This window comes from Lissotriton helveticus, chromosome 4_1 (genome assembly GCF_964261635.1).
Source record: "Lissotriton helveticus chromosome 4_1, aLisHel1.1, whole genome shotgun sequence".
NCBI lineage: Eukaryota > Metazoa > Chordata > Amphibia > Caudata > Salamandridae > Lissotriton > Lissotriton helveticus.
Window position 1 is genome coordinate 1,167,736,293 of NC_136063.1, and position 14,199 is coordinate 1,167,750,491.

Below are 14,199 nucleotides of genomic sequence, written 5' to 3' on the forward strand. Positions count from 1 at the left end.
CCCAGGTACACCCCTCCCTGTGAAGATGGCTACCTACCTATTACTTTGGTGAGAGGGGTTACATTGCTAGCACATGGTGGAGGGACTCCATATTGCTGGGCTGTGGGTGAAGGGGGCCTGTTGGGAGTTGTAGTGCTGGCCCCTCACCCAGGTACACCCCTCCCTGTGAAGATGGCTACCTACCTGTTACTTTGGTGAGGCTAGCACATGGTGGAGGGACTCCATCTTGCTGGGCTGTGGGTGAAGGGGACCTGTTGGGAGTTGTAGTGCTGGCTGCTTAGCCACATGTGACCCAGGAAATGGTGGTTGCTCCATGTGTGGGTGGTCATGGTGGATGCATTTTGGCCCTGACATTCACACATTTGGATGTATGTGTGCTCAACATGCATGGTGTGGGGCCTAGGCGGAGTATCTTAGCAGTTGTGCACAGCAGTACTTGACATTGTGATTGTGGTCATTAGGTTGTACTTACCAGCCTCCATTACCTCAGCTAGCCCTTCCAGGCTCTCCGGGTGCAGTATTCCAAGCACCTTCTCCTCCCATTTAGTGTATGGTATTGGCTGGATGGGACTGCCGGCGCCAGTTCGCTCGGCCCGCTCGCGGTTCTTGGCTCTCATTGACTTCACCTTTGCCTTGAGGTCGTGCCACAGCCTCTGGATATCTCTTTTATTGCGTGGTGCGGTCCCTGATGCGTTCACTCTGGTGACTATCCTTTCCCACATTCTGGTTTTGTTGGCCAGTGTGGTCTGTTGTACAAGGTTTCCAAACAGGTTGGGTTCTACGCGTATGATCTCATCCACCATGACTTTCAGCTCACTCTCTGTGAATTTGGGCTGTTTCTTGTGGGCCATGGTGTGTGCTGTGCAGGGTGTTGGGGGTGCAGGTGTGTGGTTTGTTGTGATGGTGTTGTGGTGGATGGTGAGGTGTGTGTGTTTATGTGCAGGTTGTTGTGTGGCTTTTGGTGTATGTAGTGCTGTGCTCTGCTATGTGCCTCTTCCTCTCAGTTCTGCTGTGAGCCTCTTTCTCTTGGTTCTGCTGTGATGCAAAGGATTGTGGGGATGGGAGGGGCTCCTTTTATTTTCGTCTTTGTGGCTGTGTCCCAATGCGATCTTGCAGTTAGTTATGTTGTGGGTGTGGACCCTTGCCTGTCAGGTGTTCCACCATGGGGGTGTGTTTTTGATGGGGTTATTGGGGAGGGGTGTGTTCATGGTAGGTTTGTGTCCTGATTTGCTGGATTGCATAGTGCCTTGCAGCCATCATTTTTTTTGCGGTCAGACCGCCGCGGGGGATTAGCTTTGGCCCTCTGCTGTTACTTACATTTGTCAATGTTATTTTCCGCGACAGTCGTGGAGGGGGATTATTTACGTTGCCCTGGCGTCCGGTTGACGGTCTTTGTAGTCATCCCTCCACCGCGGACGGGTTTTCTATGCTTCCGTCCGCGGTCGGCGGACTTTGATGACATCCGTCCGCCGCAGTGGGGTTTTGCTGGAGGGGAATCATAATTGCACCGTTGGTATCACCACGGTGCGGTCGGACGGTCAATTCCCGCGGGACTGGCAGTCAGGACGCTCTCCGTCCGCAATCCTAATTGGCCCCTAAGTTTGATAGCAAGCTTTCTCTTGAAGCCCAGGTCACAAAAACAACAGCCTTCTGTTTCGCGATCATTAGGTCCCTTCGCAAAATGTCTCCGCTTTTACCTTTTCAGGTGTACCATCCTCAGCAGGCTTGACTACTGTAACACCCTCCTGCTGGACTCCTCCAACTTCCTGCTGGACAGACTTCAAAGGATGCAGTCAGCAGCAGCCAGACTAGTCTTAGTGCTCCCTAGAAGGTCCACCGCCTCTGTACCTTTGGCAAAACTTCACTGGCTCCCTCTGAGACAGAGAGTGCACTTTAAATCGCTCTGCCTGGTTTTTAAAACCCTTCATGGGGTAGGACCGGTGCTCCTGCGCAACAAATGTGACTGGTACACCCCTTCAAGACTGCTTCGTTCGTCCTCGGCCAGACTGGTGAAGGTGCCAAGATTCAAGAAAGTCAGGTCAGGCGGTAGATCCTTTGGAGTGGCAGCAGCTAGACTGTGGAACTAACTTCCCTGGGAAATCTGTCATACATGCACTAGTCACCCCCCACCTGGATTATGGAAACTCCCTGTTTATTGGCCTGAGTAAGAAAGGGTGACAGTAGCTGCAATGCGTTCAAAACTCGGCTGCCAGATTGTCCTGAAATTGTCCAGAAGAGCCTCAGGGAAACAGGCTCTTAAGACCCTCCATTGGCTATGCATGCAGGAACGCATCCTATTCAAATCACTATGTATTACACATCGTGTAGCCCAGGGAAAAGGGCCAAGCTATCTTCAAAAGCTTCTTACGATCCATCGCCCAAAACGCAATTTGAAATCATCTGGGAGCATGCTGTTTCAGGTTCCTCGCATCTTCAAAGCACGAATGGGAGGTCACTTGTTCAGATACTTAGCTTGTAAGAGATGGAATGAGCTCCCTATCAAACTCCGTATGGAACCATCGGAAGCAAGATTCCGACTTAAATTGAAAACATACCTATTCCCTCAAACCTAAGCCCAGTATTTTTACCTCTTCCCCCCCTTGTGGTACCAAGTGCAGAAGGTCTTGCTTGCTGGACGGTTTTTCTCCATAGCGCACGGGACACACTGTTATAGTGTAACCATGCGCTCTACAAATGGTTTCATTATTATTATTATTATTAGATCAGGCAAATCAGGGAACTTCTCCCCTTCAGGAGACGTGTAAAAACCTGGTTGTTCCCCAAGAACTAGCTGGCTGGCTTCTGCCTTTGACTCACTTCTTCTCTTGAGCTGCTTAGCGCCAGGATGCCTGCAAGGTGATAGTGAGCTCTATAAATTGAACAAATAAATAAATAAACTATCAAGCAAGTGCTGATATTTCCAGGACCTGTGAATATCGGATACTATCATTGGTAAGGAATTGGAATACAAAGATTAAATTGGGCCACGCTAGACTAACAACGCTTGTAGTAGGATCTATGTGGATATTTATAAGGCTTATTATAATTGGGTTCAGTTTATGTCCTAATTGTGTAGTAATCATGGTATGGGGGTACTAAACTCACCCCAAGTTACGAACAACCTCTTATTGGGAATGGAGTAGCAAAACTGTGCAGTTAAGAATATGGATGGAGTTACGTGGTTGGGGTAATACCAACTTTGTAAATTTTTTCTTTGACTAGGAGATCTGGAGCCAGATGTAGGTCACCAAATACCGGTCGGTTACGGCTGATTTCGGCCGTTACCGACCAGTATTTGGGATTTGACATGTAGGTGGCCTTATTTTTACCGATTCGGTAAATGTACCAATTCGGTAAAATACCGAATCGGTAAAGTTACCGAATCAGTAAATTCAGATGTAGGTGGCACTTTAAACAGTGCCACATGCCATTACCGATTCGTTATTTACCATGTAATATAATTGCATGGTAAATAACGAATTCCTGTGTACAGGCACATCTATGCATGTACACCTGTGCCATGTGACACACATACATGCCCTTAGGGCATGTATGTGTGCCACATGGCACACAAGCCAAAATCAGGGGTGCAACAGGGTGTCAAAGTGACACCCTGTTCCCCTTGCAAAATCGGTAATTTTACCGAATCGGTATTTACCGATTCGGTAATTGATATTGATTCCTATGGGCCTGTAGGCCCATAGGAATCAATGGCAATTACCGAATCGGTAAAAACCGATTCGGTAATTACCGATTCATACAGATTCGATAAAAATTCCCGATTTTTTACCTATATCTGATTTACCGCATCTAGAATACCGAATCGGTAAAATTCGGTATTCTAGAGTCGGTAAATCAGATTTACCTACATCTGGGCCATAATGTCTAATTCAGGAACTAAAGATGTTGACTGTGTGCTGCATAATATATGACTAATGACGTTTGGGGTAATTATGTGAACATTGAGATTTTATGAACATTGAGATTAAGATGAAATTTCTATATGGGAGACTCAAGATTGGATAAAGTAACATGGCCGGACAGGCCAAAGAGAGTTATCTTGATATCAATTCATACTTGTGTGATTATGAATAAGAAAGGAGTCTGGTAATGCAAATTGGGGAAAGGGGTAGGTATACATGGCTCAAACCTTATGATTGGATTATGGGCACCTATCAAATGATTTATCATACAAAAGAGTGTTCAAGGGTGTTCAAAGTTTCTTCCTGTCTTGGTGTAATAGAGGTTTGTAATGTCTGTCAAATGTTTTTAAATGTCACTATACATATGTGTTTACATTTTTTTACAGCCCAGACGAAGTTCTTTGTAAGAACGAAACGGGTTGGCTGCTCGATTAAATTTATACTAATTAATGAAGATTAAAAGAAAATGTTAAACCATAACAACATTGGATGGACATTTCCTAATTGATTTGTACTTGTGTTACCTATGTGAGGTGGTGCATTCCAAAATGGGTAGAAGATTTGATTTTGATCAGTGAGATTGCCCCTTGGGGACAACAGGGGCAGTGGAAATTCACACCATGTGAGCTAGGAGCTCATAGTCCAGTTTTTATTTTCCGAGGGCGGACGTTTTGCCTTAGGAGATGTGTGTCACACACAACTTGATTGTGTGTAGTGTTGTGTTGTTCCATTGTCAGTTTACAGACTTGCTGCTCCCCAGCTACTCCTATGCAACACTGAAGCAAGAAGAGGTACACCAGCTTCGGAGGGTCAGATCTGCACCCTCACCAAGTGAGAGGACAACAGGACCTACCGGTCCCCTTTTCAACAACACCTATGTAAGCATACCCTGTGCCCTTCACATCACACAGCTACTTCAATGTGTTTAGAAACAAACTTATTAAGTGGATTACTTTTTCTGGTTGGATCACATCCACCGGCCAAAGTATGCCAAAATCTCTAAACCTGAGTCATCAGGTGCAGAATACAAAATATGCTGGTAATTAATACATGAACTGTTATCTCTTACTTTTTTTCACATTCACATTTTTGGCATAAGCACATCAACATAGTGCGCAACATTATTGAAGCACAGCTGTGAATCACACATGCAACATAATACTCTTAGGGCCACAGGCATCATTGTAAATTGCGATTCTGCAAATCTGCCCATTTGCGACCGCAGTTTTTGCATTTGAGATGCATCATCCCAAATGCAAAAATCGCTATTTAAGTAATCGGTAAAATTGTGATTACTTAAATTGCGATTGCATTTAGGGAATCACAAATTGCGATTCCCTAAAGGCAATGCAACAACCCCAAAAAATGTGAAATCTCGCAATTAAGAAATGCAAATTACCATCAATTCAAAGTTGATGGTATGTTGCAAGAACTTTGTAAAATGCACAAAAGTGCATTTTTCAAAGTTGCATGTTGCACACATACATGTCCTTGGGGCATGTGTGTGTGCAACATGTGTTGAAATTGCAATTTCAGGGGTGCATCAGGGTGTCCTTTTGGCACCCTGGCACCCTTGAAATTGCATGCGCAATTTGCGAGTACCTATTTGGTACTCGAAAATTGTGCATGCAATTCCTATTGATTTATATGGGCCTCTACGCCCATAGGAATCAATGGTAAAGCAATTGCTTATTTGCAAATTGCACTTTGCGAGTTGCAAACAAGGAATGTGTAGGATTCGCAATTTCTTTTACGATTCCATGATGAGTCTGGTTTCGGTATTTTGTATGGTCTGAAGTCTTTTGAAGAGCTGGATGGAGATTTCGGTGTAGAGTGCATTGTCATAGCTGAGAAGGCTGGTGACAAGGACATGAGTGATGGTCTTTCTGGTGTTGATGGGGATCCATTTGAAGAGTCGTCAGAGCATGTGGAGGGAGTGGAAGCAGGAGATGAAAATTCAAGATCCTCACGCATACATGCAGAGCTCTCCATGACCAAGGACCATCATACATCAACCACCGACTGAACTTTCACTTGCCTGCAAGACATCTGCGCTCCACCTCTCTCGCACTCTTGCACACCCCTTGCATGTCTCGCAGCCACAGCGGTGGCAGCTCCTTCTCCTTCATTGTGGCCAAGACCTGGAACAACCTGCACCTCCACCTCCGAACAACTTCCTCCCTAGCGGACTTTGGACAGGAACTCAAGGGCTGGTTTTTCAACAGAGATTCAGCATCGTGAGCACCTTGATCTCTTTAGGGGTTACAGTGCTGCACTATGAAAATACTGATTGATTGATCATTGATTGAACCGTGAAGCTTTAAAACTTCTATTCAAACTCATCATCTCAGACTGATCCTTATTTACCTTATAACAAAAGACATTCATCTACTGTGTGATCTAACTTGGGGATGCTTCCCTCCGCCTTACTTGTCAAGAAGGTCACATTGTCACCATACAGAGCAACCTTTTTAACCCCTTCCATGCTCATGACGAGCTCAGCTCGTCATGCAGTACAGTGCTCCTGTGCTCATGACGAGCTGAGCTCGTCATGACCACACCCGTTTTTATTGCTGTCCAGCACAGCAGAGGAATATGTGCAGCATCCATGTGGTTAACATAACCCTTAGATTCAAATGAATCTATTTAAGGTGATTTTACATGCGTGGGTTTCAAATTGAAAGTTGAATTTCAAGGAAGAGAAAGAGCACCCATGCCCAATTCACCTTTAGTGTGGACCTATTTGGTAAGCTCTTCATTTAATAAGAGTCTTGCTTTGGAGTTGTTATAGACCACCATTTGAATGCCCTAAATAAACTTTGAACTAAGTCCAAATCTACATAGCACCTGCCACAAATATGCCCAGTTTCTGTTATCTATCATATGGACTTCTAGAATAAAAACCTTTGGTCTCCACTATTGTCAGGATCATCAACACAATATGCATTATTTGTGGTCAAAGCAGGAGAGGATTTATCACAGGCACTAACTAAGGAAGATGGAGATAGGCATTAGATGCATTTATGGCTCCATACATTTGGGTAATCATAGCATTTATATCTTGAATATTGATTTAACATATTAAATATTGAATGTAGATTTAGGTAATGTTTTGTACTTATAAGACAGAAGCTGAAATGTTGAGTGTCTGATATATGTTTCACAATATAGGTATCCACCTAGAGAAATCACATCCAAAACAGGTACAAATCTGAACTGCCCTCTGGAGGCCATGTTTAAACTCAAGTTCATTAATGCACATATTCTGAAAAACCTTTCTTTTCAGTAGCTATTTGTTGTCTGGTTGTTTCTAACTTTTTTTCAAGACTTAATTGAATTACAATCATCTTTGGAAAATCATCTTTGTTGTATTAGTTAAATTACTTAAGTGGAAAATATTTGTTGTTGGAATTCCACCATATGTATTTGTATTTGCCTTGGACATATTTTGGCTGTATTGTTTCATGACTGATGCTATTGAGCTAAGTACATTTCTTGGCAACAGATTAACAATTTTTCATTCCGTCTAAAGACTTTGAACCACATACTTGACTTGGTATGTTGAACATATTGTAAACTGCACTCAATATTATTCAAAGTAGTTGAGGAATTATGTGCTGCATGCATAATTCATCTCACCACCATCATATCATCCTATCATATGCTGGAGGTGAACAATTAGTGTTAATTAACTCTTAAAAGTAAATCATACACAGTATTATAGATAGTTCAGCTCAGCAGACTATTTAGTAAATGTTATTTTTTAAATTTCTTTAGGACCCGAATGCATGAGACAAATTCATTCCACATCCAAGAGAAGGGTGTTAGGCAGTGATGTGGGTCATTCCCAATTCCCTTTCCCCCTGTGTCACTGGGAATGGATTCATAGTCTCCTCAAAGTACACGATAGGTGAGACAAAGCAGCATTGAAGTCCACAAATTGCCCCAGTGGAACCATATGTCTGGCAGCAATATTTACAGATGCAGTCAAGACCTAGGTGCAATCGTCATGGATCAACTATAGAATTACTATGTGTAGCTGTTTGAAAGTGTATTAGTGGACAGTTTCTGGTCAACATTCAATAGTGACGTTGGACGATACTGGTTGCAGTGTATGTTTTTTTTTTCCTGGCTTTAAGATCAGGCACTCTATAACTTCACCAATTACTTTAACATCTAGGAGCGGGTTGTCAGTTTAATACCTTATTCAGCAAAGTCACACATGATAATGCAAAAACATCCTTAAGGTGTTTGTATATTTCAGCCAGTAGCCTATATGGACCCGTTGCTTTCTCATTTTTCTGATCTTGTATACCCACCAAAACATCTTGAGCTATAAAATCCTTTGGTAAAATATTCAGATCCTCTGAATATTGTTGTGGAACTCATCTGGTTCTAGGTGTTTCCTTTCTTCTTTTGAGAAAAAAATACTTAATTTCTTCCTCCTATTTCTTTTTCTTTATTAGATATATTGCATGATCTATCTTTTTTTACTCTAAAATTGCCCCGGCCTATTTTCCATATTCAAAGCTTTTCAGTTTTTTCTAAGTATGGCATTAAGTGTTGCCTGTAGCTCATTCTTGAACGCATCAAGTTGCTGTAGGTGTCAAGACATGTTTTGGTTATTGTGGTCTGCCATCGATATTTCAGTGGGCAAACTTAGTATAGTAACTTCATGCTCCTGAATCTCGGCCTTCCTTGCCTGTCAGAGGTTTATATGTATTCCTGTAAAACATCATTTAAAGAAAGCTTTGTTGGTGTCCCATACAACATGAATCCCTGCTGATCCCTACTAAATCGGGCAACTTCTTGGGTGTCCTGTATTCATTTTTTTTGCCCTTGTCAGTTCCCCTACTAATGTCCTCCTTATTATCGACAGACTTCTTTTCACTGTTTATTCATCACCAACTGTATTTCTTCTTTGGAGTGATCTGAAAGTTTTGCTGGAAGTTAACATACATTACTCACCATACATTTATTCATAATCTTTATTTCGGCACAGTAGAGCCATAAAAGATACATAAAACATAAACTTAATTATTACAAGGTCCGTATACGGGAATTAATGATTTTACAGATAACTCAGAAACGGGTAGGAAATCGTTACATTTAAAAACTTAATTTAAATAGATTAAAAAGGCATCAATATATAAAAAAACACATGGAGTTCATTGCTTAAGTCCATAATCTTCATAATTTTCTAATATTAGTGACACTTTAAAATAAGAATATATATACAAACCATAATCTAATAAAAGTGGCAACAACCTTTTGTAACAAGTTGCTTCAAAACATAATTCCATTTAGAGCTTCAGACCCACTTTATCACGTACAAAATGTATTGCTAGCAGGAATCTACTGACACCGAAAACTATCACCTGACTAGTATCGGTCTTTAAAATCCTTTCCGCTTATTTATATGAGTGCACTCCTAAATTTAGACAAAGAGGGTTAATCCATCTTTTTGTAGTCACCTCATAAGCTGGACAAAAGAAAAGAATGTGCGACTCATGTTCTCTTGTATTACATGGGCACATGGTACATAGATCACTAGTCTTTTCACTATGGGTACTTGTCCACCTGGCTACAGTCATATTTGTTTTCAAAATTCCATACCTGAATTTCATATATAATGTTTTGGCCATAGGTGGTTGGACCTTATCCAGAAACTGTTCGAAGTAAGCACTATCTTTGAATACAAGGAACTTACTTATCAAGGTTCCACCTGCACACTCGCCATACATGTTATGTTCTACTCAGTAGAAAATAATCTAACTTAGCAAAGTGATAAAGTCTGCCAGAATTGAACATATACCCCTTTTATGTACCTTTCCTCTCTCTTCAAATGTCTTGCGGATTGAAACCTGCACACAGCGTTTCAAGGGCAACCCTGGTTTTAATCATTTCAGAATGTGAAAGGAACATTAACCTATCTTCCTTCAAAATCACTGCACTTATGGAGCCATCCAATTCCTTGCTGTGCCTGAACTAAAATGGCTGAGTCCCTATTCTGGTGTGAGGCAGAAACAGAGCTAAACCATCTCTTACTTAGTCATTTAGCTACCTCCTTCTTAGTCAGATGGCTTCTTGTACACAGATGACATCAGTACTCTTTTGAAATATATATTCTAAAACCCTTTCCTCCTTCCTAGTGTGCTTTAATCCACTGCCATTCCAAGTCAAAACCCTAGGCCGAGGGGGGACAGCTACATTTTTTAATAACTATGGGGTATATTATCAAGGGGTTTATCTCCGCTTTTTTGGCTTTAAAAGCCAAGAAAGTGGAGATAAAATTATCTCCCTATTACCAAGCTGTCGCTAACACCAGTTAGTGACAGCTAATAGGAGATAGCGACCATCTTGGGCCCCGCTTTGCATGTCAGTGATATTTATCACTAATGACATGCAAAGTGGGCGTGCCAAGATGTTAGCGACTGGAAACAGTCGCTAACATCGCTATCTCCTATTACCAACTTTTGGAGATATTCGCGCTAAGCGCGAATATCTCCAAAAGCTAACACCTGCCCTGAGCAGTTCTTCACCATGTTATCCAATGGGAGGTGGATAACATGGCTAAGAGCATTTGCTCGATAATGCATGAATATCGCTGACTTTTCAGCGATATTCATGCATTGCGGCCGTTTTTTATCGCATTTGCGATAAACCTTGCTAATAGCAAGGTTTATCTGCGATAAAAAACGCCGATGTGCGGCGATAATTTTTGTCTCTAAACAAGGTAGAGACAAAAATTATCGCTAGTTGTTGGTAATATACCCCTATGAGAGTTGACTGTGGGGGAATTTGACGGTTGTGAGGTAGAACAGTTGGGTGGCTGCTCTTCTTGGATGATTTTAGCAAATAGGATAGAGTGGCAGCTAATTTCCCCCTTAACTCTAAAGTTAAAAGCTCATGATACCTATCTTTTTCTAATTTTAAATCTAATTGTACTGTTTTAACCTGACACATTTCTCCTTTCAGTATTAATGGACTTCTCAGATGCTGTGGCTGTGCCACAGCTCTGCTCCTAGATAGTTGTCAACACTCAATACAATAAGGATTGTGGGTCTGGCACAGACAGCTTACTGTTGTTGAAGAACTGCAAAGTAAAAGTCAAAGTTGATGATGAGGTTTGATGAAGTTATCGCCCAAACGAATGGCCCATAAAGGCTTTTGATGGATATTCGGAGGCCGGTATGCTGTTCTGTACACGGACACCTCTGAACAGGAGGTGAGGATGAAAAAGGTTGGAGCGATCGGGGTTAGAAGTAACATTGGATCTGCCTACAAGACTTCAGAAGGCAGTGGTAAAAAAAGGAGAGTTTCAACAGTTTGAAGGTTAACAGGACAGTATAGTTACCACCAATATCAGCATGCTTGGGAAACCTGGCATCTGAGAAAAGATTAAATCCATGAGGTTCAATTAAATCAGTGGGGTGAAGCGAAATACCTCAGACACATTACTAGGAGAACTAGGGGAAAGTTCCTGTAGGAAACTACCCAAGGCTGCCTAGGAATACACAAGGACGGGTTCCATGAATAAATCTCTCCAGTACAGCAAATAAGGTGCACCACTTAAAAGTGGGAAAAGGTAGAGGAAGAGAAACAAATATAATAGCGGATACATCTTTGGCACAACTGTTATTTAAGGTATTAAATTATACACAAAGGCAACAAAAAACAGAAAAGAGGAACCTGTATAGTGGAAGCCTAGCCTTCCTAGAATCATTCACAACTGTCTTATAGCACTCCTTTATTCTGAAAGTTCTAAGAGAGGTGTTGAGTTTAGGGCAATGCGAAATAAGAATAAGCCACTATGTAGCACATCAAACCACCACATGCAAGGCTAGAAACTGCCTTTAATAAATTTAATGAAATATCCAGAATAACCCATTGGTCATTATTGAGGCCCAGCTTAGTGAGGGTCCCTTGGAAGATAAGCTTAAAGTGGTCAAGGATTGGACTAGGTGTATAATTTCCAATAAAGTGGCATTCCTCAAAATACCAAAGGTCCAGAGCTGAAGTCTTTTGTTGACAATTATCTAAATTACTCAGTATTGCTGTTCTGCATCGATCCCCTTAGGTAGATTTTATCATGGAGATGTTGACAGACACACTGGATAGTCTTTGTGTGAAGGTAAACAGAGAAGGTTTCTTTTTCTACTTGCTTCAAAGAATGTGATTTAATGGCTGTCAACTACCTTCTTTCACAGTTTGACGGGAAGTATCAGCTCACTCTCTGTCACCTAAAGAATGGGTAACCTGTGACATCACAAATCGCTTGTCATGCACTATTAAAACTGAGTAACGACTTAGGTTCTCATTACAAGTGCAGGGCTAAATTCTGGTCTCTTTGCAAATGCTTCTTTGTACATGAATCGAAATTATGACTTCTGTGTTAATCACACCCTTGCATTTTCCCCAGACAGATTCCACAAACCAAACCTGCTGAAATTTATCACGGGAAAAGGCCTGTAAGAAAAGGCAGAGCACTCAGAGTTTAGGGGCATATTATCAAAAAGGGCGTTAACATTATCGCCGCTTTAGAGGCAGGAAATTGCTGCTAAAGCGGCGATAATGGGCTTGATATTATGCCGTAGAGAATTCCAATAGAAGCCCATGTTCACAGCAGAACATGAGCTTCTATGGGAATTCACAAGGGCATATTATTAAGGGGGAACAGTCCAGCCCGAACCCCCTTTTGTACCGCTTTGATTGAAGCAAGCCTGGCTGAAGACGGCTGAAATGCCAGAAACCGGTCTTAGGAAGCTTGTTTCCGGTCCAGGGAAGGCATGGCTTGGAAGTTCGGGCTGGACTGTTCCCATGAGGCACACGGTCAGACTGATTAGCATATGGCCATGTCTGAACTGGGGTGGCAGAGTGGACTAAAGAACGGTGATGGATTAAACCCAGATCTTTTAACTGGGTGTGAGTGTTTGATTGGTTCAGATGCTCCGTCCATCACCACCCCCTTTTGTACCGCTTTGTTCGCCATAAGTTGACAGGGTATGCTCAGACGTGAGTCCCTTGCTCACTTTGCCACTGGATTCAAGCAAGCATGGCTGAAGACGGCTGAAATGCCAGAAACCGGTCCTAGGAAGCTTGTTTGCGGTCCAGGGAAGGCATGGCTTGGCAGTTCGGACTGGACTGTTCCCATGAGGCCAGGGTCAGACTGATTTGCATATGTCTGAACTGGGGTGGCAGAGTGGGCTAAAGAACGGTGATGGATTAAACCCAGATCTTTTGACTGGGTGTGAGTGTTTTATTGGTTCAGTTGCTCCATCCATCACCACCCCCTTTTGTACCGCTTAATCTTAATTACAACACAAGTTGCAGCAGCATAAATGTGGACAGAAAAGTCAAGGATAAATACTGGAACTAAACCTTGTAGACCTCTGGGGCAATTTCCCACATGACATCCGAACCACTTGCGTGAGCACATCCTCTTTTTACACATTAACCAAATGCATCTTTGATCCTGGGATTCTGCCTACTGTCTAGTCTGGGTGCTCTGGAGGCACCTGTTCAGGGTGATGCACTGGGGGTTTCCCTATCTGTCCATGGAGGTCCATCTCAAACACATGTTTGTGTATGATTCTTTAACAATCAACAATATTCAGCATTTGCAACAGCCATATCCTTCCTTGGGGAACAATAGGGTTTCCCCTAAAACATAACATAATGTGTATTTGTAAAGCGCACGTTCACCCAGAAGGGTATCTTGGCACTGAATAACAGATGTTTATTGTTACCCAACTCGATGGTACTCATTGTTTTAGGATACTCCTGCAAGCCCTGTCCCCATCCACCGCGGCTTATGTTTAGTGGGATCAGTACAGTTCAAGATCTTGTTTAAATGGGCCAGGGGTAAAGAAGGGATTAGGTGGGCATCCTGTGGCTTCAATAGGACTGCCATTCCACTTCCCAAAAGGCAAGCAAATTGACACACTTTGAGAGAACATGGATCATATCATCTCCCACCTCCCCGCATCTCCAGCAATCAACATGTGGTAGCAGGCCCGCTCTGTGCAATTTGGTTGGGTACCAATACCAATTATAGAAAACCCAAAAGGAAGGTGCACAACATTAAAGTCCAGACAAAATAATATTTTTGGAGATATTTCTATTATTGAATTTCTTTTCAGATGAGAACTGGCACACAGCCAACGCGTTTCGTTCCCCAGTGCCACGGGAACTTCGTCAGGGCTTAGAGTGATTTCACGGTGTCTTAATCAGAGAGGTAAGGAATTTCTTTAAAATTGCGTAGGAGAAGTTATGT